The sequence below is a fragment of the Capra hircus genome, chromosome 23, assembly GCF_001704415.2.
Source record: "Capra hircus breed San Clemente chromosome 23, ASM170441v1, whole genome shotgun sequence".
In the NCBI taxonomy this organism is placed as follows: domain Eukaryota; kingdom Metazoa; phylum Chordata; class Mammalia; order Artiodactyla; family Bovidae; genus Capra; species Capra hircus.
Window position 1 is genome coordinate 21,365,424 of NC_030830.1, and position 25,448 is coordinate 21,390,871.

General features: G+C 45.6%; 1 pseudogene; it reads left to right on the forward strand.

Annotated features, from left to right (window-relative positions):
• The window catches only part of LOC108633433, a 38,699-nt pseudogene extending 14,350 nt beyond the window's left edge, over positions 1-24,349 (forward strand).

The window sequence follows — 25,448 nt, forward strand, 5'->3', positions numbered from 1 at the left end:
AGTGCGTCAAGGCTGTATATTGTCACCCTGCTCATTTAACTTATATACAGAGTCAGTAGTGAAAGTGAAAGTGGCTCAGTCGTGTCCGACTCTTTGCGACCCCATGGACTGTCCATGGAATTCTCTAGGCCAGAATACTGGAGTGGGTAGCCTTTCCCTTCTCCAGGGGATTTTCCAAACCCAGGAATCGAACCGGGTCTCCTGCATTGCAAGCGGATTCTTTACCAACTGAGCTATCAGGGAAGCCTAAGGCAGAGTACATCATGCAAGATGCTGGGCTGGATGAAGCACAAGCTGGAATCAAGATTGCTGGGAGAAATATCAATAATCACAAATATGCAGATGACACCACCCTTATGGCAGAAAGCCAAGAGGAACTGAGGAGCTTCTTGATGAACGTGGAAGAGGAGAGTGAAAAAGTTGGCTTCAAACTCAACATTCAGAAAACTAAGATCATGGCATCCAGTCCCATCATTTCATGGCAAATAGATAGGGAAACAATGGAAACAGTGACAGACTTTATTTTGGGGGGCTCCAAAATCACTGCAGATAGTGACTGCAGCCATGAAATTAAAAGGCACTTACCCCTTGGAAGAAAAGCTATGACCAACCTAGACATCATATTTAAAAGCAGAGACCTTACTTTGCCAACAAATGTCCATCTGGTCAAAGTATGGTTTTTCCAGTAGTCATGTAGGGATGTGAAAACTGGACCATAAAGAAGGCTGAGCACCAGACTATTGATGCTCTTGGACTGTGGTGTTGGAGAAGACTTTTGAGAGTCCCTTGAACTGCAAGGAGATCCATCCAGTCCATCCTAAAGGAAATCAGTCCTGAATATTCATTGGAAGGACTGATGCTAAAGCTGAAACTCCAATACTTTGGCCATCTGATGCGAAAAACTGACTCATTGGAAAAGACCCTGATGCTGGGCAACATTGAAGGCAGGAGGAGAAGGGGATGACAGATGATGACATGGTTGGATGCCATCACCAACCCAATGGACATGAGTTTGAGCAAACTCTGGGAGTTTGCGATGGACAGGGAAGCCTGCTGTGTTGCAGTCCATGGGGTTGCAAAGAGTAGGCTACGACTGAGCGACTAAACTGAACCTTTGTATTCTTTGTATATGCATTTTTATGGGGAAAGTATCTATAAAATTGATCAGTTTACATGTGGGCCACACAAATGTCTTTTGAAAGTACTATTTTAGACACCAAGCTACAATCTCTAGTCCATGAGGACTAATAATCCAACAGTCTTAGCAGATCCAATGACATGATAAAAGTGCTCATCTTTCCCCTGGCAATTACCAGTCTGGGTCAAGATAAGGTAGTTTACTTGCTTATGCTCACTTTCCATGTCTGTATGTTTCTTACTGTGAGCCGATAACAAGCATGTCACAAACCAGCACTGACTCACAGAAGAGATAAAGTATCATTGGTTTGGGTGGACTTGTATTCGGGCAACTACCCTGGTGCCAGAAAAATAGCAGGATTGAAAAAATAGGCCTTGGAGATTCCATTTTTAGTAACATAGTTGGCCTAGTTTTAAGGCTTATTTATCCAGTGAAAGCAAATAAAAATAATAAGTATAAAAAGCTTCCATAAGTACAGTACCAAGAGAATAAATGTTTAGGCCAAAATATAAATGTGGGCAATATTTCAGAGGGAGGAGTTGTTTTTATCCTTAGGGAATTAGCCAAATCTGGAAAAAAAATCTTCCCTTTGGTTTGCTCAAGCTTATGAGCTGTAATAGGAAATGTAACCCAGAGTTTATTCGCCTGGAGAGCATAAGAGACATCCTGTCTGTGAAAATCCAGAAACCAAGATTCATATCCTCAGAAAGGATGTGAAGAATTGGGAACCATGGAACCTGCTGGTGAGAATACAAACAGGTGCTACCACTTTGGGAAACAATCTGGAAGTTCTTCCAAGTTTGAACCTAGTGTTACTCTAGGACTCATAAATAAATTCCATTCCTAGATATTTACCTGGGAAAAATTAAAACATCTGTCCACACAAAAGTTTATACGTGACACTCACAGCAGCATTAATCATGATAGCCAAACAGCAGAAATAAATTTCCATCCCTTCATGAATGAATAAGTAAAAGCGGTACAAACCTGCATTGGAAAATTATTTGAAAATGAAAAGAAGGAAGTACAGATGTCTAGTACATGGATGCCTAGCATGGGTGAGCTTTGAATACTTTATGCTCTGCAAAAGAAAACAAGAATAGAAGATCATACTAATTGTTGGATTTTATATAAGATTTATAAGCAAATCCATTTAGATCAAAAGTAGCTTAGTGTTTGTCTAGAGATGAGGGGAATGTTGAAGGGAAATAGGGGCTGACTGCCCAGGAATAAATTGGTACCTCAATGCTTGCTTGCTTGCTCAGTCTCTCGTTCATGTCCGACTCTTTGTGACCCTTCAGACTGTAGCCTCCAACTCGTCTGTCCGTGCAATTTTCCAAGAATACTTGAGTGAGTTGCCATTTTCTTTTCCAGGGGATTTCCCGACCCAGGGATCAAACCTGTGTCTCCTGATTCTCTCTGCAGATTCTTTACCACTGAGCCACCTGAGAAGTTGGTCCTGGGAGAACAACATTCTAAAAATGCTTCTGGGTGATGAAAACCTTCCAAAATTGGTTGTGGAGATGGTCACATTTCTCTGTGAATATGCTAAAATTGATTCTTTTCAGTGGGTGAATTATATTTCAATAAAGTTGTTCTAACAAGTGCTACATAGTTCAGCCTCCCAGTCATGTGCAACTCTTTGTGACCCCGTGGACTGCAGCACACCAGGCCTCCTTGTCCCTCACCACCCCTTGGAGTTTGCCCAAGTTCATGTCCAATGCATTGGTGATGCCATCCAGCCATCTCATCCTCTGACACTCTCTTTTCCTTCTGCCCTCAATCTTTCCCAACATCAGGGACTTTTCCAATGAGTTGGCTGTTCACATAAGGTGACCAAAATACTGGTGTTTCATCTTCAGCATCAGCTCTTCCAGTGAGTATTCAGGGTTGATTTCCTGACTGATTGGATCTCCTTGCTGTCCAAGGGACTCTCAGGAGTCTTCTGCAGCACCATAGTTTGAAGGCATCAATCCTTTGGCTTCCTGCCTTCTTTATGATTCGGCTCTCACAAATGTATGTGACCACTAGGAATATCATAGCCTTGACTAAAGGGACGTTTGTCGGCAGAGTGATGTCTCTGCTTTTCAACACACTGGCTAGGTTTGTCATAGCTTTTCTGCCAAGAAGTAATCATCTTCTGATTTTATGGCTGCAGTAACCATCTGCAGTGATTTTAGAGTCCAAAAAGAGAAAATCTTTCTGTGGAAAGCTCTTAAAGAGAAGGGAGTACAAGACCAGCTTATCTATCTCCTGAAATACCTGTATGTGGGTCAAGAAGCAACAGTTAGAACCCTTGTATAATGACAGAGGGGTTCAGGATTGAAAAAGAGTACAGCACGGTGACAACAGAGCCTTCCACAGCATGTCATGACCCACACAGTCAAAGGCTTTAGTGTAGTCAGTGAAACAGAGGCATATTTTTTTCTGGAATTCCCTTGCTTTCTCTATGATCCAGCAATGTTGATAATTTGATCTCTGGCTCCTCTGCCTTTTCTAAACCCAGCTTGGACATCTGAAGTTCTTGATTCACATTATTCTGAGGCCCAGCATGCAGGGTTTTAAGCACAACATTACTAGCATGGGTTGTTGTTCGTGTACTCAGTCGTGTCTGACTCTTTGCAACCCTATGGACTGCAGCATGTCAGGCTTCCCTGACCATCACCAGCTCCCAGAGCTTGCTCAAACTCATGTCCATTGAGTGTGTGATGCCATTCAACCATCTCATCCTCTGTTGACCCCTTCTCCTGCCTTCAATCTTGCCCAGCATCAAGGTCTTTTCCAATAAGTTGACTCTATGCATCAGGTGGCCAAAGTACTGGAGATTCAGCTTCAGCATCAGTTCTTCCAATGAATATTCAGGGTTGATTTCCTTTAAGATCGACTGGTTTGATCTCCAAGGGACTCTCAAGAATTTTCTCCACCATCACAGTTCGAAAGCATCAATCCTTTGACCCTCAGCTTTCTTTATGGTCCAATTCTCACATTCATACATGACTACTGGAAAAATCACAGTTTTTATTATACAGACCTTTGTCAGCAAAAGTAATGTCTCAGCTTTTTAATATGCTGTCTAAGTTGGTCATAGCTTTTCTTCCAAGGAGCAAGTACCTTTTAATTTCATGGCTGCAGTCACCATCTGCAGTGATTTTGGAGCCCAGGAAAATAAATTCTGTCACTGTTTCCATTGTCTCCCCATATATTTGCCATCAAGTGATGGGACCAGATGCCATGATCTTAGTTTTCTGAATGCTGAGTTTTAAGCCAACTTTTTCACTCTCCTCTTTCACCTTCATCAAGAGGCTCTTTAGTTCCTCTTCACTTTCTGCCATAAGGTTAGTATCATCTGCATATCTGAGGTTATTGATATTTCTCCTCACAGTCTTGATTCCAGCTTGTGCTACATCCAGCCCGGCATTTCACATGATGTACTCCACATATAAGTTAAATAAGCGGGGTGACAATGTACAGCCTTGATGTACTCCTTTCTCAATTTGAAACCAGTCCATTGTCCCACGTCTGGCTCTAACTGTTGCTTCTTCACCTGCATACAGGTTTCTCAGGAGACAGGTAAGGTGGTCTGGTACTCTTATCTCTTTTAGAATTTTCCAGTTTGTTATCCGAACAGTCAAAGGCTTTGGTGTAGTCAATGATGCAAAAGATGTTTTTCTGGAATTCTCTTGCTTTTTCTATGACCCAACAGATATTGGCAATTTGATCTCTGGTTCCTCTGCCTTTTTAAATCTAATTTGAACATCTGGAAGTTCTCAGTTCATGTACTGTTGAAATCTAGCTTGGAGAATGCTGAGCATTACTTCACTAACGTGTGAGTTGAGCGCAATTGTGCGGTAGTTTGAACATTCTTTGGCATTGCCTTTCCTTGGGATTAGAATAAAAACTGACCTTTTCCAGTCCTGTGGCCACTGCTGTTTTCCAAACTTGCTGGCATATTGAGTGTAGCACTTTCACAGCATCATATTTTAGGATTGGAAAAAGTACAATTGGAGGCAGGATTGCACTTGACAATTTTTCAAAATGATCCAGTAAGGATGACAAAAACCAGTCCACCTTATGAGCCGACTGAGCAGGAATTTGCCTTTTATGGGTCACCCAGCAGCAGGGCCAGCTCCAGGCCAGACGTCTGCCCCTTCTGCCTCTTGTAGCTGACCTCTTACTCCATGGTGATCAGGCCTCCATTTCCTCTTCCCCAGGCCATGTCACATGTTGGAACAATGCCAGGCAATCCGGGGAATGGTTTTAGCCCCCCGAAAAAACATCCAGGACACTATAGCTAAAGAGAGTGATTTTACCCCTGATATAGACCAATGAGGCATCTTCTCTTTCCCACTCTAAGTATAAGAGCAGGGACGCTCTCTAGCCCCTTTCCCCTCATCCCCACTTTGTGACATTCTCCTTAACTCTCCACAAGCCCAGCAGAGAAGGGCTTTCCTGAGGTCCTAAGGATCCCTGAGAGCCATTCACAGAGACTAATGGAAAAGAGCTTGTAGCTGTTGAGCGAAAAACTGTCCTCTTTACTTCCATGGATTTTGATTTAAATTTTGATTTTGATTCCATTATTTAAAACTAGATCTTTTTTTTTGAACTTCTGTAAGATTAGAAAACTGAAGAATTGTCATCTTGCTGAAACTCAGTCAGTATATGATTTCTTCTCTGATATTTTCCAGCTGAAAGATGAGGGAATCCAACCCGATAGAAGAATAAGGCAACATGTCCAGTATATTTCTAAGTATAATAAATGTGACTAAGATCCACCTAGAAGGCTAACCAGGAAAAGAACTTACAAGGAGACTATCAGGAAGTTTGGGGTCATCATGACAGTACTGAATTAATGACGCCTTCATGTGTCCAGTGTATGTGACTTAAAAATTACTCTGTAACTGCTGTGGGGCAGGTCTTTTCATTCATAATTTCACATCCCCTTAACAGTAATGCACCCAGGATAGATTCTCTAACATGTATTTATGCACAGGAAATTGATACTCAGGAAGAAGAACACATGCATTGAGCTCACAGCTCATATAGGCTGTTAGCCAGACAACAGTCCTAGCCTCGGTCTGGTTTCTATTTTGACTGGGGGTCTGTGTTCTCTGTACCCCACATGCTGCTTCTCCAACCCTAAGGTCCAGCACCCAGAGGACACGTGGGTCAATCAGATGCAGGGCAGGCAGTGGCACCACCAAGCCTGGGAGAGAACTACAGGGCAGCACATGAGGCAGCCGATGTTCAAACACTGTCCTCTCCCTCCCAGAAGGGCCTTCATGTCCACAGCCCGGGAGCGATAGAAGTTATACAGAAGACGTACAGGGCAGGGGCCGAGAGCCATCTCCCTCTGAGCACTAAGCACAGACCAGCCTGAGCCTAATAACCACAGCCCAGGAAGCCCAGGGTATCATTTCTAATGACGGGGCCTGTGTCCACTCACTCTCAGGGTTATGGAATGAGGATGGACAGGGAGCTGCTTCAGTTATCTTGGCTAAAATGAGGAGCTGGAAGAGAGAGATTTATAGAGGATGTTTGCAGACTTCCTGGTAGGTCAATGGTTAAGAATCCAAGTGTCAATACAGGGACCTGGGTTCAATCCCTGCTCTAGGAAGATCCCACATGCCTCAGAAAAGCTAAGCCTGTGGCCACAGCTACTGAGCCCACACACAGCAAACTCCTGAAGTCTGCCTGCCTAGACCCTTTGCTCTGCAGCAAGAGAAGGCACTGTGATAAGAAGCCCATCCACCATGTTAACAGTAGCCCCCACTCACCCAAACCATAGAAAGCCTCTGCCCAGCAAAGAAGACCCAGCACAACCATAAATAAATAATAGAAGGCTATTTGTAAGACAGCGGGGCCCATGAGGCTGACTAAGAAGGGAACGTGAGTCACACACCCCCACCCCAACTTGAGCTTCCGGCACGAGTGTGAGCAGTGGAACAGCAGAGAGGCCAGGTCTGACTCCAGGCACTGCTGATCAGCTCTCTCCTCCTCGGGGGCCGACTGCGGGCAGCGCTCACGTTACTGCAGCCGCACGCTGCATGTTGGGGCTGGTGATGGCCCCACGGAAGCGTGTGGGCCTGACACACCTGACAGCTTCCTGGTCTGTTCAGTCTTGAGAAAATCACACCAAATAAGGAGGGTGGAGCTGCAGAAAGTCATGACCGCCAGGAAAGTTAGGGTTTAGAGCTTGTGCTTAAAAATCATTCTAAACTCACTTGTACAGATGAGGTAAATAGGTTCTTAACGGCCAGGAAGGTTGGCCTGTGGCAGAATGTGGATGGAAACCCAGGACTGCTGCCTCCCAGTCCAGTGCACTTTTCATTGCTCCTCAAGGAAGGACAAAGCCTGAGGGTCCCAGGAAAAAAGCGGAAGACTCTCTTCTTTCTGTTTCATTTCCTCACAGAAAAAGGTGAGACCCAATGGAGCCAGAGTCAGGCCACCAGAAGATACAGGTTTGTCTGAGATGAGTCTATTCCTGGTCGCGGTTGAGTGTAAGATATTTGATCATAGAGTTTTAAGTGATGGATGAGAGTAACACTAAGAGGTGGCAGTCTAGTAGCAGGTTTTATTTCGTATTGTCCCAGTTCAATCCTCTTCACAAAAGGTTATTAATTTAGAGGAAACATGAGGAATCAAGATTAGATATCAAAAGGATACCCCAGTCTTTAGGAGTTCTGCATGTTGTAAGTCATATAATTTGTTCTTACAACAATGGGCGTGAGTTTCAGGACAGTTCACCTTGTGAACATGAGCAAATATGCTAGAAAAGGTGACCCAGGGTAAGGCCTATGTGCACAAAGCTAAGGGCCCTATTGAGGGATCACAGTCCATGCAAACAGCCCTATTTCCTTCTGTACAAGTTCAATGTGTGTTTGTGAATGAAATATGAAGTCTCAGCAGTCTGTGTTGGGGGAGCAATTGTGCTTAAAAGAGCAGAGTGAAGAAAGTTTGAGATTCTCTGCTGGAGGAAATAATAATTGAGACTTAAACTTTTGAAAGCATATGGTGATTTTCTATTTCTCTGAGGGGCCATGGCCATCAACCCAGAGAGAGGCCAAAGCATAGCAGGGTCTTCGTGAACTATAGGCTAGGGCAAGCTCCTCACTTAAAAATGGCTTCTACAGCAGCAACCACTGAAAGTGAATAAAGAAAAGTAAAGCATGAAGATATCTGGAAAGTTCCCTTTCATCTGAGGAGAATGCAGGAAATAGGCCATCCTCCAATGATCGCATCGGAGCTGCTCTCTGCCTCAGGTACCAAGTGACTGGACACAAACACCTCACCTTCCTGAGATGCACCCTCCTGCCCTTAAAAGAGAAGTAACACTTTCTCCCTTTGCCACATCACATTTAAGTTGCCAAGAGCCTTAAGTGTGTGTTTTGTAAACTGTAGGATGACACGGACATTTAAGTTCTTTTCATAATATCATTAATAATAATAATGACTTCTCCCATCCTGTGCAATAGGAAACTGAGGAACAGATGGCTGAAGGGGTCGGCTCTGAGCCTGGTGAGGGGTAGGATCTGGGTCTCCTATTCCAACCCAGTGGAGCCCTGACCCTCGGACGCTTTCTCTAGCTGTGCAAGTGGTCCTGAACCAGGACATTGCTCACTTAAAACTACTGTGTCCGAGAATGGGGAACATCTGGCTATGAGGGGCTCTGTGCTAGGACCATCTGCTCCTCCTAAGGGATTTACCACCGACCCCTATGTGCTGGTTCAGGATGGCTTCTCCTCTGGGACCACCCCTGGAGGGTGGCATCTTCACACTGGGTAGACTGCGTTCTGGGGGTGGCTCTAGAGTCAAATGGAAGAAAGGGAAGGATCTCCCACTGCCAGATGGAGGGGATCTGGGCTGTAGGGTCACCAGGGGATAGTACTGAGTGAACTCTCACATCCCCAAAACCAAACTGACTCTGATGAAAATTCCCCAATGATAGAGGTGACTTTAAATATCAGGAAGGGGCAGGTGACCTTCACTACTGCAGATAAAGAGGGTACCACTTTATTCTTCAGGTTCTTTTACAGGGAAATTAGTCTCATTCTTTGGCCTTGAGGAACCAGGGGTACTGCTGTATCCCTGAGACAGATATGGCCTTTTATGAGACCTGAACAGAAATGAGATTCTAATCACAATGGTCAAGGGCTTCCATGATTTATTGGTCAGCAGTGAGAGGGCAGATGTGGCAGCCTCCCTGCTACCACACCCCTGGGATTCTGGAGGACAGACAAAGCTTTGTTTCCTTCAGGTATCTGCGGGACTCCCCAGCCCACCCCCACTGCTCCCAGCACAGCAGGTTGCTACATGTTGCGCTTGCTACATGTCATCACACCATTTCCAGCCCACATCTCCCACCCTGCCCAGACCGCCTCCGTGTAATTGCCTCCAGTGGTCTTCAGACATCAACGTGCACAAGAACCTAGGTTGCTTATTGAAAATGCAGATTCCTGGGTCTACCCACAGAGAACCCAGTGCAGTACCGCTGCAAGTCGGGCGGAGCTTGAGAATTTTCTTTTTGAGAAGAGTTCTGAGTGTTTAGGGATGGCATTTTGAGAAAGACAGCTTTAGAGTAGTGCTTCTGGAATGCTAAGATGGAAGCAATTATCTCAAGAGCTTGTTACAATTCGGATCCTGATTCTCTAAATTGTGCGCTGGTCCCGAGACCCTGCATTGCTATGAAACTCCCACAGGGAGCTCTTGCTGCTGCTCCTCGGACCACACTTTGAGTAGCCAGAACCCAAAGATTTCTCAGCTATCTGGGCCTGTAAGCAAAAGCGCCACAACCAAACACAGTCCTAACTCTCTCTCTCAATGTCTGTGTAGAATCCACTCTCCTTCCTCCCGTCAGGTAGGTGCCCCCAGGGACGGTTCCTGCTCTGTCAATCCATCCGCAGCCCCACGCCTTCCCTCTGTGGAGCTCTGTCCCGACCTCTAGCTCTACCAGCCCTGCTATTAGAGGTACGAATATTCCTGGGTCTGTGAACTAGCAAACAAGGAAAGGGGCAGCATAACACACAAGGGCGATTAAGAGTCAGGAAGGAAAATCACGGAGTTTCCAAACCTGGACACTTCAAGTGAAGGACACTGGACTCTTAGACTTTCTTGGGGGGTTAGACAGATCATTTCCAGAGTTCTCAGGACTACTGCACAGTTTAGAGAATCAGGATCTATGTTTTAACAAGCCCTTGAGGCAATTGCTTACATCTTAACATTTCAGAAGCACTGCTCTAAAACCATCTTTCTCAAAATGTCATCTCCAAACACTCAGAGCTCTTCTCAAAAATTTGGGATTCTCAAATTCTTTCAGGTATAATCTATAGTCCCATTACTCTTTCTCTTGTAACAAAGAGAAATAGATGCATTTAAGTTTTCTCCTGAAAGAATAGCAATCTCTCTCTTTCTCTTTTTTAAATTTATTTACTCAGGCTGTCCTGCGTGTTTGTTGCTGTGCATGGGCTTTCTCTGGTTGAGCGGGGGCTTCTTGTAGCGGCTTCTCTGGTTTCGGAGCACAGGCTCTAGAGCGAGGGCTCAGCGGTTGGGGATCACAGGCTTAGTTGCTCTGCCACATGTGAAATCTTCCTGGAGATCGAACCCGTGTCTATTGCATTAGCAGGCAGATTCTTATCCACTGTACCACCAGGGAAGTCCCTCTGTATATTTTGAAAATTACTCTCTTGCGGTGAAAAAAGAAGACTCTTCTGAAATCAGTGAATGAAACCCTAAGACATATCCCAGAGCTCCTGCTGCTCCTTGGAAGTGCAGTGTTGTCTGTCTCTTGCTCCAATGAACCTTGGTCTCTGACAACCCCCAGCTCCTACAAGCTCTTAACTACTTGCCTATGTCCCTACCTCCATGATCAAATCCTCAGAGCTACTTGAGAGTGAGTATTTTGCCTTTTTCATTCAAGTTCACAGGGCGGCAGAAATGTCCAGTGAATGAAAGAATCCAGTGTTGGTTAAACCAGCCCCAGTGAACAGCTTAGGCTTTGCAGTGGGCACGGCACAGGGAGGAAACCCTGTACAGTGTTCTTTAGGCTACAGTGTCCATAGGATGCTTGTTCCCCGTAGGAAGGACAACCAGGGGTCATTGACAACACTCCTGCAGTGATCACGTTGCTGGAGGTGGGTTAGAGCAGAGTCTGTGCTGGGTATGAGCAGCACAATCATTTGGAGCCTCGAATGTTCAGAACACTGAGCTGGGTGAGTCTAGTGTCCTGCACAGATGAGCTGACCGGGGGGTTTCTCCTGCTGTCGTCTCCTCTCCATCTAGCCTGGTAGGCCCGTCTCTTCTGGGCATTCAGACAATGGGCTTATCCAGCATCTCTCTCTTCAAAGGCCCAGTTACCATGCATGCCCTCCCTAGGCAGGGTGTGGAATTTCCCACTTAGACTGACGCCCTCCTTTCATCTCATATGATCTAACACTAGAGCAGTGGCTCTCAGGCTCTTCAGCACAATTCAACGATTTCTTCCCTGCCTGTGTTTTGATAATGGTTTTAACAACCAAACTGATGTTTCAAAGTGATCATTTGTTTTCTTGTACTATTTATAAGAGATATTCTAAAGGTTGGCATGAAGCAGAGATGGTTACATCATCTTCAATATTGGAACATAAGTCCCAGAGAGCAGTCAGATACGAGACTGGGCCAGCTGCCCTGGGGGCGGGGGTGTGGAGAGGATGATGAAACTCAGGCTGATGGACACCAGCTGTCCATTCTCCTCCTGCGGCAGATGGTTCTTTCCTTTAGAGCCACTGACCCCCCTTCCTGAGGTATCTTTATTCACAAACTTGTGGCAAGAAACAATATTTTAAAAGTGACACAGGATCATCCAGGGCTTCCCAGATGGGTCAGTGATGAAAACTCCACCTGCCAATGCAGGAGAGGCAGGAGATGCGGGTTCAGTCTCTGGGTCTGGAAAATCCTCTGGAGGAGGAAATGACAGCCCACTCCACTATTCTTGCCTTGGAAATCTCATGGACAGAAGAGCCTGGAGGGCTACAGTCCAACATGTGGCAAAGAGCAGGACACGACTGAACGACTGGGCACAAGTAAATGATCACTCTAGAGGTGGCTGTCCTCCTCCTCTTGGGTTACCTCTCCTGACTAAGAACAGGGAAAACGCTGGACAGACCCATGGGCTGAGACTCACGGCGCATCTCCTGGGCTCACTATAGACTCCAGGCTCCACCCCACGTCCCCCTCTCTGAGCTCCAAGAGGGACCTATCTGACCACGAGCTGGGCAGCTCCTTTTCTGCTGCCCTGGGGCCACTGTTTTTGATGCAGTGGTTCCCACTGTCTTAGAAAATAAAGAGACAGTATCCAAGTAGCCCAGTGCTGTGACATGAGGACAGACTTGGATGTGGCTGTGATGTCTTAGTGGAACTCTGACAACCTGGCAGTCAGGGCCAGGGGGGCTCCCCCAGGGCTGCAGGGACCTTGCTCTCCTTCCTCTCCCTGCCGTGGTTCTCCCTGCACCCCAGCTTAAGGGGGGCTGGTGAAGGAGTTGGGGAAGGTCTTGTTCTAGAAGAGAGGAATTCCTTTAATCACCTCTCTTCTTTGCTTTTCTCTTTTCCCCTCTTCCATGTGCATTTGAGTTATACCATACCTGTAAGGACAGGAAAATACCTAAACTGTAAGTATAACTTCCAAGCAATAATATCAAACTGACATCTGTGTAATTATCATCCTGGTGGAAAATAGAGCCTTTACCAGCGCCCAGGCCAGAAGCCCCTGTGTCTCCACCTGCACAGACCCCACCTCCTTGCACATGAGTCTGCTAAGTGACCCTCCCCCACCCTTTTCTGGTTCCTCGCCCTCCACTCCCGAGGCCTCCATCCCATGATGTCACTGTTTCCTCCCTCTCCTCACTTCTCCAGGAGCCTCCCCGTCTCCACAGGCTATTATCTTGGGGATCTCCTCCTCTTCCTCCCTCTCTTTCATCTCATCCTAGGATGAAGAGTCCCGAGTTGATTCCCTGAAGGAAGAGCCTCCAGTCACAGAAGCAACAGGAACAAGTGACAGGAACTTGGGGTTCAAGGACTGATTCCAGGACACTGAGGGCACCCAGTATGTTTTTGGGGTCCATCCTGGACCTGGAAACCAGCTGTTATAGCCTGGAGATCGGCTGCTCCCTGAAGCCAAAGTCTTTGGCCATTTAATGGGGAGAAAAATGTCTATGTCAGAGTGTATGTTGGGAAAACAACTCAGACTCTGAACTTGATGCTGGATGGGGCCCTGACCCACTGGAAGGGAGATCCTGGGCAGGTCCCTGCTAAGGAGGTCAAAGGGGAGCTCAGGTCTCTTGTCGCCAGCCCTGTGGCCACATGGGAGCCCCGCCACTCTGCTCTCTCCTGTTCAGCACAGCCTGGGGAAAGGATGGGCTGTGGTCCGAGTCAGAAATGGCTGCCTTGCAGGCTGGACAGCAGCAATGGGGGATGGAGATGCCCTCAGAGGCATCTCTATTCTCACTATTAAGTTCAGCTCATCATCTGGCTAAGGCAGCATTCCCCAGCTATCTCCTTGTGACCTTCCATTTTCACTTCCCCGCTTTCCACACTGCAGTCTGTAGAAGGAAGTCACGGTGTGCAGCGCACACTTAAAGAGTGCCCTGCTAGTCCTTCCCTGGTGGTACCGTGGATACGAATGCCCTGCCAAGCAGGGGACACGAGTTTGATCCCTGGTCTGGGAATATCCCACTTGCAACTAAAGCCCATGCAGCCACGAGCCACAACTATTGAGTCCAAGTGATGTAACTACTGAAGCTCGTGCACCTACAGCCCGTGTTCCATGCGAAGAGAAGTCACCGCAACAAGTCCGAGCGCTGCAATGAAGAGTGGCTCCCGCGCTCCGCAACTAGAGAAAGCCTGAGCGCGGCAACGGAGATCCAGTGCCACCAGTAAGTAAATACATCATTTTTAAAGGGCTTTCTGCTATAAACATTGGCGTGCAGGCTTATGTGCAAAACTAAGTTTTCATATGAGTTAGAGAAATACTAGATTGATTAGTAGGCTGGATGGAGAGCTTCCATCCATAAGCTTCATAAGAAACTTCTGACTCTCATTTCTAGCGGCTGCGCTGCTTCCTATTCCTGCCCCAGTGAATGAGGGTTTCTGCGGCTCCACGTCCTGGTCAATACTAGGCATCACAGGTTCTTGGATTCTAGCTACTCTAATAGGGGTGTGAGGATGTATCATTGCTGGTTTTCTTTGCATGTCCTAATAACATGTGACATTGAGCATCTTTCCCTATATATTTTCATTGAGATGCCATCTTTGATGAGACGTCTACTCAGACTTTTCCTCACTTTTATTTTTTCCTCAATTTTAATTGAGTTATTTGTTTTCATATTGTTGAGTTTAAGTGTTCTATGCATATTCTAATATAAGTCCTTTACTAGATACGTAAATTTGTCAATAATTTCTCTAGTCACTGGCCTGAGGTCTATGACTGACATAGCAATATATATTAATGCATAGTTATATTTTCTAGTAAGAAAAAATAGAAATTGCTAACTGTCTTGATATCTAACTAGAGGACTTGAGTGATTGGAGGATGCAGGGGAGAATATGAATTATTTATTTTGCATATTCTTGAATATTTTTGCATTTCTCTCAGCTTCTCAGGTGGTGCTAATGACAAAGAATCCGCCTGCCAGGGCAGGAGACACAAGAGACGCAGGATCTATCCCTGGGTTGGGAAGATCGCCTGGAGGAGGGCATGACAACCACTCCAGTATTCTTGCCTGGAGGATCCCATGGACAGAGGAGCCTGACAGGCTATGGTTCATAAGGTCATAAAGCACTGACCACAGCTGAGGCGACTGAACACACATACACAGCCACACACACACGTGATACATGTGCAATGTATGGTATATGTGCAATGTATGGTATATGATCTAATGTATATTCACTGTGAAACAACTAATAAAGTGTTGAGAGTGATAAATCACAAAGTAAAAAACCCTGTAATCCTCACACCCAGTGAAATGTGGTTGCATTTTCTTTTAGTTTATTACACATCTTCCTGCTGAAACATTCTCTAAGCTGATGAGCACAGACCTTAGTGGCCTCCAGCCTGCACTCCCCTGATGCCGGTTCCCGTCAGCTCACTCTCACACCTCCTGAGCAGGCTAGTTCTCTTCCCTCCCTCCCTCCTCAGACCCTCCACTGCCTCCCTATTCCCTGTTCTTAATGGTGAGCTTTCCACTCAGAAAATAATACTCAGTCCATCCTCCTCCCCCCGCATTCCCACACTTGCACCTGTACCCTCACCTTCCACAGTGATGACGGACACCCCCCCACAACCTCTAAGGCTGCCCCTCAGCGTGGGCACAGGATCTGATTCCATCCTCCCCTGTGTCATCAGTTTCCCACTCTCTACTGGCTCCCTCAGTCCTGCATACAAACATGCTGCAATCCCTCTCATTAAAATTAATCAAACATAAATAAATAAATCCAAACAAAATCCTGCCATAAACATCCACCACTCTATGTCCAATTTCCTTCCAACTACTTCTCCACGTCTAGGACTCTTCTTCCGGAACAATTCCTGAGTCCAAAGTCCATTCTCTCACCTACTGGCTTGTCTTTTTATTTTTAATTAGTGGATCCATGCACAAAATTTTAAGAAATAACATACTTCTACAAGACTTGAAATCAAGATGGATATCTCCCATCTCTTGAATATCGGAGACCAATTGTTTTAGCTTCTTTCAGCTGATTCTGTTTCTTCTATGTCTCTAAAACACATATCTATAATACTCCTTTCTGGTTTTCAATTTTATGTACCATTTGTAGTTAATTGGTTTTTCTTCCACATACCCCATCTTTCCAATTTATAATTATAAATCTATCATTTTTGTAATTTTGATTAGCTCAATGTCCAATATTTGTATTATTATAATGATGCAAATCCTAGTCATGACTGAGCATTTAGTAGACTACAGTTTCTTTTGGTTCTTTCTCTTTTTTTTTTGGCGATGACAGACATCTTTATTACCTTGATTCTGGTGATATTTTCACAGGTGTTTGCACATGTACAAACTCATCAAATTATACATATTAAATATGTGCAATTTTTTATAGCAATTATACCTCAATGAAATTGTTGAAGATTTCTCTGGTGGTCCAGTGGTTAAGAATCCACCTGCCAGTGCAGGGCGTCGATCCTTGGTCGAGGAAGATTCCAGATGCCAAGAGGCAACTAAACCTGTGCACCACAACCACTGAGCCCCCACGCCCTAGGGCCAGTTCTCTACCACAGAGGAGCCACCGCAGGGAGGAGCCCCAGCACCGCAACTAGAGAGTAGCCCCTGATCACTGCGACTAGAGAAAGCTCACATGCAGCAAGGAAGGCCCGCTGGAGCCAGAAATAAATAAGGAAATACATTGTGAGAAAGTAAATAGAAAAGAGGAAGATTGGATTATATAGTTTCTAAAACTACTTTTCCATTTTCTATTTTTTGTTTTTTATTTTATAATTTTTATTAGAATATAGTTAATTTACAGTACAGCAAAATGAATCTGTTATACACATACACATATTGACTTTGCTTTTCTAAAGTGGATATTTTAATTCTCCCCGGAATATATATCTTACTTTTGTTGTACTCATTTTATGTTATTAATATTTATTTTAGCTATTAATTCTTTATTTGGCTGCACTAGGCTTCACTGTGGCATGTGGGATCTTTAGTTGCTTATGAATTTTAAAACAGAATAAGAAATAGTCAATGATATTCTTTCAGGTCCACTTTGAAAATAACCTTTTAGAATCTACCATTTGTATAGTTTTAGTTTTGTAAGAAAGATGAACATCCACAATGATCTGAAAAGAGTATTAAAAAGACTGCTCCTACATTTGTATAGGCCTTTTGATCTTCAGAGTCTTCAATCACAATAGTGGCTTCAGTGCAGAAGGAAACCTGACAATCCAGGGGTGGTCTAATGGGACAGATAACAGAGAGACTTGCAAAAACAAAAATGTAAAAAGCTCCACTCTTCGCACTACCCTGTCTATTCTGGGAAATGGCTATTGTTCACATTAAACTCGTGGATTATTAATATTATTCTAAATAAGCTAACAAAAAATTTTTAACTGTATTATTCTTTTATGGAAAATAACAATAAATTGGCCACATAAGATTATCCTTGAGGTCCTCACTAAGGACTGAGACTGGGTCAGGACTATAAGAGTAAGCATGAACAAGAGCTCTCGGTGCAGGAGGGGAGCTATCAGAACAAAGTCTCAGGTGCCCCAGGGCGTGAGGCTCTCAGGGTCTGAGTTAAGGGAGGTGTCTGGGGTGGGGATGCTCCTCTTGGGGATTCCCTGTCTCTCAAGTTTCACTTTCTCTCTCACAACATGTGTCGAGCCCTCCTGCCTGGATACTTGTGACGCGGCCCTAGTTCTCACTCCCATTGGGTGCCTGTTTTTAGAGGCCAATCAGTGTCCCTGTGTCCACCTCACACTGGACCCAGAAGAGGATGAGCGCAGAGTTGGGGCGGGACCCCACCTCAGTTTCCTCCCCCTCTCCCCACTTTGCTCCACTCCAGGCCCTTCTTCCTCCTCTAATCTTGAGGGTTTCGTGAATCTCCAGGCACAAACAGGAGGAGGGCATGAGGTATACAAACTTAGATCCCCACAGTCCTCTACAGGAAGTCCTTCCTGAAGTCTGCCCACTCCAGTTCCTGCTGCAGCCTCAGTGTTTGCCTAGTAGAGCCCTAGGTTTGGGCAGATGGTGATCCTGGAACATTACCCCTCCCAGTAATGCAGGGACACTCCTCACCTCCTTTAGGGCTTAGCTTAAACGTTGTCTCTGAGGAAAGCCTCCCTTGTATTTAAAATTACAGCCAGCTCCTGCTGGTTGTCTTCTTTCTCTAAATCACTCACTGCTTTATGGTACCCCGATCATTACTTCAAGGGCCTTGCTGTTTATTGTCAGGTCTTCCATCAGCATGTAAGTGGATCAAGGCAGGATTTCAAGTTGGTTTAAATACCCTGCCTAGAATAGTGCCTGGCACATAGTAGATGCCCCCAAAATATTTGCTGATGATTGAACACATCCTTAAAGCTGAGACTGGAGCAGGAAAGGCAGGCAGTTCCTGGTAAGGGATGAGGGTGAGACTGTGTTAGAAGAAGGAGGAGCTACTCACTAGTTTACCCCAGGCTGGCAGCCAAGCAGACAGACAGCTCCACAGCGCCCTCCGCACTTCACTTGTGGCCACAAGCACCGAGAACAGACAGACAGATCCCCAGCTGCCTCCACAGACTCCTACTCCTGAGGGATGCCTTGATCTGGTGGAGGAGTTCTTAGGTGGTGAAGTCCTCCAACTCCCAGTCTTAGATCCAGAATGAGCTGGTGGCATGGCTCAGCTGCAGCCTGTGGGGCTCTGGAGAGCCTCCGCTGACCGGAGAAGACCCCGAACTCCTGGGTCATCGATGGGGCTAGAAATTAGATTTGGGTCTAGGACATTTGATTTCAGGATTTGGAGGTGGGCCTGTCTATCAGGTTCACAAATGGGAAGAAGAGGCAGGATGCTTGGGTCATAGCTCTCTGGGCTGAGAAAAGAAGGCTGCCTTCCAGGCTTGAAAGGTCGGGTGGTGTGTTGCTGTTTAGTCACTGAGTCCTGTTCAACTCTGAGACCTCGTGGACTGGAGCACACCAGGCTCCTCTGTCCATGGGAGTTCCCAGGCAAGAATACTGGAGCAGGTTGCCATTTCCCACTTCAGTGGATCTTCCCCACCCAGGGATCAAACCCGTGTCTCTTGCATCTCCTTCACTGGCAAGTGGATTCTTAACCACTGTATCACCTGGGAAGGTCACACACACAAGATATATACAAGCATTTCTGCAATATTCCAAAGTACTAGTTCCCAAAGAAAATAATCTTTATGAACTGAACTAGCCTTTTTTTTTTTAATGGGATGCCATTTTTACTTGAAGGAAAGAATGACCCAGAATTATGGCTGTTTAGACTTGGACATTTGGCGGACATTTTCTTGAAAATGAACATGAGCGTCTCCATTCAAGAAAATAACTGACAGATGACAATTCACAGTACTTCCCTTGATAAAAGTTAAGCTCCCCAGAGAAAATCAGATTTCTGGAAAATGTGTGCACAATCACTGTAAGATTGAGAGTTTCTCAGTACTGACAAACATTTCTCTTGGGATCTATAGTAATATTAAAACAAATAATGATGTTTTAAATAGTCTGATTCCAGTGTTGATTTAAAGGAATCAACACTGAAAGAGGTACATAAGTTAGGTTGTACATAACTTAGTGAAACACTACATTACTTTAAAAACTCATGCATTAGTAAAAGATCCATTCAATGTCCAAGATAGGCCTGTGGATTTTAATGTAACAAAACAGAAAATATTCAGTCCCGGTGTTTCAGGTTCATTTAATAAAAGAAAGAAATAAAAACCCTCAAACCCTGAGAAACTACCAATTGTGTAATTTTTAGTATCAGACATGAATAGCTGAAATAATCAGAGACATTCAGATAATCAGAAACAATTATCTACAAAGGTTAGTAAAAATACTACTTCAACATATTTGTAAGGCTGTATGTTTTGTCATATACTTCTTCAACTAAAATAACAATTTAAATACAGAAGCAAATACAGAAATCCAGTGGTGTTCTAATGAGACAGACAGTTCAGTCACTAAGTCATGTCTGACTCTTTGCAACCCCATGCACTGCAGCACGCCAGGCTTCCCTGTCCATCCCCAACTCCCGGAGCTTGCTCAAACTCATGTTCATTGAGTTGGTAATGCCATCCAACCCTATCATCCTCTGTCATCCCCTTCTCCTCCTACCTTCAATCTTTCCCAGCATCAGGGTCTTTTCAAATGAGTCAGTTCTTCACATCAGGTGGCCAAAGTATTGGAGTTTCAGCTTCAGCATCAGTCCTTCCAATGAATATTCAGGACTGATTTTCTTTAGAATGGACTGGTTAGATCTCCTTGCAGTCCAAGGGACTCTCAAGAGTCTTCTCCAACACCACAGTTCAAAAGCATCAGTGCTTCAGCACTCAGCCTTATTTATGGTCCAACTCTCACATCCATACCTGACCACTGGAAAAACCGTAGCTTTGACTATATGGACCTTTGTCAGCAGAGTAATGTCTCTGCCTGTTTTTTTTTTTTTTTTTGTCTCTGCCTTTTAATATGCGGTCTAGGTTTGTCATAGCTCTTCTTCCAAGGAGCAAGCGTCTTTCAATTTCATGGCTGTAGTCACCATCCACAGTGATTTTGGAGCCCAAGAAAATAACATCAGCCATTGTTTCCACTGTTTCCCCATCTATTTACCATGAAATGATGGGACCAGATGCCATAATCCTCATTTTTTGAATGTTGAGTTTTAGGCCAGTTTTTTCTGAGACAAAAGACTTGCAAAAGTGTAAAAGTAAAAGATTTATTCTTCTCATTGTCTTGCTTATTTGGGGAAATAGTTCTTTCTCATTAAAGAAAACATTATTTCTGTTAACATGTAAAGATTTATCAGTATTATAACCCTGTCTGGGTTGTAATATGTTGGGCCTTCCCACGTGGATTCTCCTGACACTGTTCCAATTCTCACTCCCATTGCCTGTTCGGTTCTACAGAAACCAATCAGTCTCACTGTGGTAGACTATACGCAGTTCGTGCGATTTGACAGTGACGACCCAAATCCGAAGATGGAGGCACGGGCGCTGTGGATGGAGCAGGAGGGACCGGAGTATCGGGTTTGGAACATGCAGGGCATCAAGAACACTGCCCAGACTTTCGGGGTGAACCTGAACTCCCTGTGGGGCTACTACAACCAGAGCAAAGTGGGTGAGCAACGTGGGCCCGGATCCAGGTCACTACCCCCACCCCCAGGTACCAGCCAGGTTGCCTCAACGCGGGAGGACCCACTGGGGACCTTCAACCAGCCAGAGTCGGCCAGTCTTTCAGCCAATTTCATTTTCAGTTCAGTTCAGTTCAGTTGCTCAGTCCTGTCCGACTATTTGTGACCCCATGGACTGCAGCACACCAGGCTTCCCTGTCCATCACCAACTCCCAGAGCTTACTCAAATTCATGTCCATTGAGTCGGTGATGCCATCCAATCATCTCATCCTCTGTCATCCCTTTCTCCTCTTGCCTTCATTCTTTCCCAGCATCAGGGTCTTTTCAAATGAGTCAGTTCTTTGCATCAGGTGGCCAAAGTATTGGAGTTTCAGCTTCAACATCAGTCCTTCCAATGAATATTGAGGACTCATTTCCTTTAGGATGGACTGGTTGGATCTCCTTGCAGTCCAAGGGACTCTCAAGAGTCTTCTCCAACACCACAGTTCAAAAGCATCAGTTCTTTGATGCTCAACTTTCTTTATAGTCCAACTCTCACATTCATACATGACTACTGGAAAAACCATAGCCTTGACTAGATGGACCTTTGTTGGCAAAGTAATGTCTCTGCTTCTTAATTTGCTGTCTAAGTTGGTTATAACTTTTCTTCCAAAGAGTAAGTGTCTTTTAATTTCATGGCTGCAGTCACCATCTGCTGTGATTTTGGAGCCCCCAAAAATAAAGTCTGACACTGTTTCCACTGTTTACCCATCTATTTGCCATGAAGTGATGGGACAAGATGCCATGATCTTAGTTTTCTGAATGTTGAGTTTTAAGCCAACTTTTTCACTCTCCTCTTTCACTGTCATCAAGAAACTCTTTAGTTCTTCACTTTCTGCCATAAGGATGATATCATCTGCATATCTGAGGTTATTGATATTTCTCCCAGCAATCTTGACTCCAGCTTGTGCTTCATGTAGCCCAGCATTTCTCATGATGTACCCTGCATGTAAGTTAAATAAGCAGGGTGACAATATACAGCCTTAAAGTACTCCTTTCCCAATTTGGAACCAGCCTGTTGTTTCATGTCCAGTTCTAAATGTTGCTTCTTGACCTGCATACAGATTTCTCAGGAGGCCGGTCAGGTGCTCTGGTATTTCCATCACTTTGAGAATTTTCCGCAGTTTGTTATGATCCACACAGTCAAAGGCTTTGGCGTAGTCAATAAAGCAGGAGTAGATGTTTTTCTGGAACTCTCTTGCTTTTTGGATGATCCAATGGATGTTGGCAATTTGATCTCTGGTTCCTCTACCTCTTCTAAAACCAGCTAGCAGAGTAATGCTCACAATTCACCAAGCCAAGCTTCAACAGTGCATGAACTGTGAACTTCCAGATGTTCAAGCTGGATTTAGAAAAGTCAGAGGAGCCAGAGATCAAATTACCAACATTCACTGGATCACGGAAAAGGACGGCAGAAGACACGGCGGCTCAGATCACCAAGTGCAAGCAAGAGGCCTCTGGTGATGCACAGCGCGACAGAAACTACCTGGAGGGCACGTGCGTGGAGCGGCTCCAGAGATTCCAGGAGAACAGGAGGACACGCTGCTGCGCACAGGTAGGAGGGGCGCAGGGCCTCCCTGATCTCCCCTCGGACTGGAGCTGGCTTCCTAGGAGGAAAGGAAAGTGGAATCAGTATCAGAATACCACTGTTCCTTCTAGGTGGGAGAGGGAGGGATCCTTCTAGGGTCTTGTCTTCTGTAAGAGAGTGATGCATCCAGAGGGCTCGAGTCTCTCTAAGGGACAATTGAGGAGTCCAGTCTTGTGGGGATGGAAAGGAAGACTATCCCTGAAGCAACTGGTCAACAGTTCCCTATGGCCTTGGCAGCAATGTTGGTGAACCACGACTTTTTCTGTCAAGGCCTTGTTATTGGCCTGAAAACATCTTTGGAGGTCTGACTCCAGATTTTCTGAGTCATTCACTCGTCACTCAGATTGGGTCCAGAAATCTGTTTTATCCCTTTGAGACCTGGAGCCTTCTACATTAGTGTCTCATTCTAGAACTTGCCTTGGAATAGGAGATTTTCCCAGACCCCAGGGTCCAGGCTGGTGTCTGCTGTTTGTACTTCTTTTCAAACCCACTGTCCTGTCCATCCTCAAGATGCCTCTTCACTGGCCCATGGAGATAACACAAAGTGAATTTTCTGATTCTTCCTTCTCAGACCCTCCAAAGATCCTTGTGATTCATCACCCCATCTCTGACCTTGAGGTCACCTTGAGGTGCTGGGCCCTGGGCTTCTACCCTGAGAAGATCTCACTGATCTGGCAGCGTGATGGGGAGGACCTGACCAAGGACATGGAGCTTGTGGACACCAGGACTTCAGGAGACGGAACCTTCCAGAAGTGGGCGGCCCTGGTGGTGCCTTCTGGAGAGAGCAGAGATACTCATGCCCTGTGCAGCATGAGCCCCTCACCCTGAGATGGGGTAAGGAGGGGGATGGATGGTCAACCTTATTATCTAATCAGGAGCCTTCAGAAGAACTTCACCAAGGTTAGGATTCATGCCTGAGGTGAGGGCCCCTTTCCTTTCCTCCACAGGACCTCCTTAGCCCTCCATCCCCATCATGGGCATCACTGTAGGCCTGGTTCTCCTCGTGGTGGCTGTGGTGAGTGGAGCTGTGATCTGGAAGAAGTGCTCAGGTAGGGAAGGGAGGGAGGGATCTGAGTTTTCTGTCTCACTGGGGGTTTCAAGCCCGGGTAGAATCTTGCCTGCCTCATCCCTTGGAAGAACTATCCACACATATGTGCTTGCAGTTGGAGCTGAGTGCTAACATTTACCTTTCTGTAAAGTATATGAGAGCTGAAAACTAATTTTTCACCTTAATCATGCTGATGATGGGGACCTGATTCCCAGCAGTTGGAGGTCAGAGGGGAGGGTCCAGGCTGAGGACAGAGCTCCAGGAGGGCAGCTGTCCAATGCTTGCACATCTCCTTTTTTCATGTTTCCTGACCTTACCCTGGGTCTTCAGTGGGGCCAGGACCAGGGGGCTCCTCTAGGATGTCATGGCCCTGCCTCCTCCCTGGCCTATTATGTGATGCTTTCTCCCCACAGGCAGAGGAGGGAGCTATGTTCAGGGTGCTAGTAAGTTTGGGTGGGTTGGAGGGTTATCCCTGAGACCCTTGGAATAGTACAGATGAGAGCCCATGAGGAATCTCACCCATCCCATAATCCCTCTTTAGGCTCATCTCCTGTGGGTTCTGACCAGGCCCTGTTCTGTTTTATCCCAAGCAGTGACAGTGCTCAGGGCTGTGATGTTACCTTTCACCAGTCCTAAAGGTGAGACCCTGGAGGGCCTGAAGCAGGAGAAGGCTGGGTCAGAGGTGGCATGACTGGGTAATGCAGATTCTCTGAGTGGGCATTTGGAACATACAACGGACTGTTGAGAATGTCAAGACATTTGTGACTGACTTAAATTTGTTCATGATCATTTTCTTCTAAGCGTGGGACAGCTGCCTGTGTGGGATCCAGTGACACAAGATTAGTCTCCCCGCCCCCACCATTGTGACATCAGATCCCCTGACCCCTGTTTCTGCAGCTGCATCTGAATGCATCTGTGATTCTATTAGCATAACATAAGGAGGTAGGGAGACTGGCCCACCCCAGCCCACTGGGCCCCCTCCCCACCCTGACCAGTGTTCTCCTCCCTGTTGGACTCCCGTGTTTCAGCAGAGGTGGGGCTGGGCCCTTTCTACCTTTGTCTTAACTTCATGTTGTGCTGAGAAATACTGAAAATAAGACTCTGGATGTGAATTTGTTTTTCCTAATCCACGTCATGAGGGTTGATGGGTTAGAGAAAGATTCTTAAAGTTTGAGACAGGAAAACAAACGGAACCACGGAGAATCTTCCAGCATCTACATGTTTGCTGTGCTGAGTCTGATGTCAGTGGGACCACAGAAGGATACGAGGAGGTATGAGCCCTCTCCAGTGAGTGCTGAGTCCTCTGTGGGCTTCAAAGTGGTCACTGGTTGGATGGGTCATCTTCTCTGTTTCTTTGTCCTTTTCCCTTCAGTAGAAACTTGTCCCACCAGAACCTGTGATCACAGGGACACACAGGCAATCTGGGAGCTCAGCCAGATTGGGAATGACTGAGGTCAGTGATCAGAGAGCACTCGGGTCGGGGAGGAGTCTTAAATCCACACTTCAACAGTTGTATTTTCCCAGGAAGAAAAGGGCTAGAGATGCATGTTGGTTTCTCTACTCTACATAGGTACATAGCCAGGTGGAAGCCTGAAGAAGTGTTATCAGCTCAAACTAACGAAAACCAATGGATTTCTTTGAATCTATTACCTAAATGGATTTCCAACTCATTCCTTAGTGTAAACAAAAGAATACAAATTTTTCTGTTACACAAATGAAAATTGTGTGTATGTGTACTCTTGAGAGTCCCTTGGACTGCAAGGAGATCCAACCAGTCCATTCTGATGGAG